We start from the raw sequence: 3,259 nt of genomic DNA, 5'->3' as shown, positions 1-3,259 counted from the left end.
AAAAACAACAACAACAAAGAAATTATCACTTGTATCTGGACCATGTACCTGGATCAATTAATTCAGTAGTCTGTTTTCGTCATTGAATATTATGTTCAAAAAGCGAAATAGCAGTTCCAGATTTACCCTGCTACTTATACACATTCCAAAACTTTAGTAAAAATCTGCAGATAGAAGAGGGAAAGACTATTCTTCATTCAGGACTGCTTTAGCAGTATAACTTTGCATTTGCAATGATTGAAATAAACGTAAATATTGCAGAGTACCTGGGACCTTCTGTACACACTGTACACTTCTTAAACTGAAACTGAAGTACTAACATTTCTTTGTATTCTTCTTGGTTTACCACTATGAAAAAAATTGCAGTTTCAGTTGCTAGATGATTTACTTTTGAGAAACACTTTAGCAACAACCATTGTACAATTTCATTGTGAGCCTAATTGAGAAAAATATTGCACAGATTTGCCAACAAGTGGGGCACATTTATGTCAGGGGCAGCAATTCTAAAAGACAAACAAACAGCAATACCAGAATAAGTTAGGAACAATTACCATTGCAAAAACAAATACTTATATAAGAAATATTTCTATTATTAAACTAATGTTGTTCTATTTTCTTCTGAACTCTGCACCCCCCACCAAAAGTGATAAATTTACCCATAATGAGGTAGCATGTAAAAGTAATCTCCTGATGCAAAATTTTTATTAATACAATAACTCTTCCTCAAGTCATTAAATCTGGTGCTTCCTCTGCACAATTTTGGAACAGCCTTCTTATTTATGTAATATGCTCATACAATTTTCTGCTTAGCCCAGCTAAGCGAATGTGTTGCTCAAGCAAACCTCAAGCTCATTGATCATTATGGAGCAAACAATACAGTGTCCCCCATCTGTGTTTCTTATTGTAGACAACATTTTGCTTGAAAGCAGAGACCTGGCAAGTTTTAACACAACATGCATGAGTAGCAATGGTCGCCTGTTGGAAGAATAGGAATAGAAAAAAAAAGAAAAGAATAATCTGGAATAACTCTATCTCTTAGAAACAATACAAGGTCCACTTACTGAGCACATTAATTAATTTCCAAAGATCCAGCAAACTGCAGATAAAGTCTGCTAAAGTTACTGTGCCTTTGGCAAACATGCTTTAGTGAGTTATATAGACTAGCAAATACCAAAGCAAGTTCTGAATTAGCTAAATATTGGGGTATTTTTTTTTTTGTTTAGTCAGGCATTTCTAAATTAATTACTTGAGAATTCTTTGTATAAATTAGAATAATTAGGGAAAGGAAGGAAATGGGTTATTTAGCTCGCAAAGATCAGGTTGTCAAGTCAAGGCACAGCGTAGGGACAGAGGAAGGCAAAGGTGAGAAAGACGACCCATCTCTAAAACTTTTTTTGTGCTTCACCCAAAAGAGACTGCAGTCATCCCAGCCCTGTTCCTCTGATGTCATGGAATAAATTCTAAGTGACTCTGGGGATTACTGGCCTGGACTTGTGTAAATTCCTTAGTCATACTTAAGGATCTAGTCTGAGAACTAAATTAGACAAGTACAGGAGTACAAGACTCCTGCAAATTTCCTGCTTTTCCTCAGAAAAGATCAACTAAGAAAACAAGGCTGTTCACTAATAGTTTTAGCAAGATGAAGAGTCTTTAAATCACCTAAAAAAGTGACTATCTGTGGTGTATATTAGAATTAAAATTCCTTTGTTTAGTTCTGTTAAAGGAGTAGCAAGCGTAGAATTGCTATAGCATTTTCTTAATAAAAAAACCATAGACTCCACTCAGCAGTATGAAGACTAAAGGAACAAAACACTTTATGCTGAATGGCATAATTTTAAAACCTCAAGTTTTTAAAAACCTCCACCTTAACTAAAAAAATAATTCTCATGGTCTTCCGAAACACTTCAGGTAGAATCCTCTTGATTCCGGGAGACATGATGTGAGTACATGCGCTTGGCTAGATTTTGGTTCAGGCGTTATGACATCCCAGATGAAAGAACAAATAATGCCCTATCACATACACATCATCTTCCTTCAAAGACAGCTTTCTGTCAAAACAATAATAATAATAAAGGACAAATAGCAATCTAAGCTCGTGAAAACATCTCTACGGATTAGGATCTCATTTAGCTTTGACAAGAAATGGCATATAAAGTTTGCTCAACTAGTAAGGCTGGCAGACTTTCTGATGTATCATTAAAAAAATAAATCATAGGATGAAAAAAGAACAGTATGTACAATGTTAGGAAGCTAGTTGGATTACAACTTTGAATTAGTACTTCGTGATTAAGGCTTGATATCCTTTCAACAAGAAAAAAATATTAATGGAGCACATGATATACATGATGAGAATAACTTATTCAGTGAAAGATCACAATGCTTAAGAGAACAGCAGGAAGCTGGGCAGTGTTCAAGCTCTATAAGAGCACTTGAGTGGATTAAACAATGAGCCCTGTGACTGTAGTAAAAGAATCTGTAAAAAGACCACTTAAGAATATAGTAATAGATGAGGGATTTTGTATTTAAGTCTAAATGAGATTTTGTGCTTTCATATAGTCATAGAATCATTCAGGTTAAAAAAGATCTTTAAGATCCTCAAGTCCAACCATTGATCCCGAAGTCCCAAGTCCACCACTAGAGCATGTCCAGTGCTCTAAGTGCCACACCTACACATCTTTTAAATTCCTCCAGGGATGGTGACCCAACCAATTCCCAGGGCCAGGACACCCTGTTCAAGTGTTTGACCATACTTTCAGTGAAGAAATTTTTCCTAATGTTGGACCTAAACCTCCCCTGGTGCAACATGAAGCCAATTCCTCTTGTCCTATCACCTGTTCCCTGGGAGAAGAGGCTGACATCCATCTCAACATATCCTCCTTTTAGGTGGTTGTAGACAGTGATATGGTCTCCTGCCGGGATCCTTTCCTCCAGGATAAACAACCCCAGTTCCCTTAGCTTCTCCATTTAAAACTGTGCTCCAGACCCCTCATCAGCATCATTGCTCTTCTTTGAACATGCTCCAGCACCTCAATACACCAGGGTCCTTTTCCACTGGAGCCACTTCATTCCAAGCCAGTAGCAATGTATGGGGCTACTTTTGAACCTCATACAAATGTCCTCAGGCAGTTTGAACAGCACTCTCAGGCACGTGGTGTGATTCTGAGGCTGTCCTGTGAAGGGCCAGGAGTTGGACTAAAGATGATCTTTGTGAGTTCCTTCCAACTCAGAATATTCTGTAAATATATGAAAGCAATAATTT

The sequence above is a fragment of the Empidonax traillii genome, unplaced genomic scaffold (genome assembly GCF_003031625.1).
Source record: "Empidonax traillii isolate 1590-97213 ecotype Southwest subspecies unplaced genomic scaffold, ASM303162v1 scaffold251:size695767, whole genome shotgun sequence".
NCBI lineage: Eukaryota > Metazoa > Chordata > Aves > Passeriformes > Tyrannidae > Empidonax > Empidonax traillii.
Note: the sequence above shows the minus strand (reverse complement) of the source record.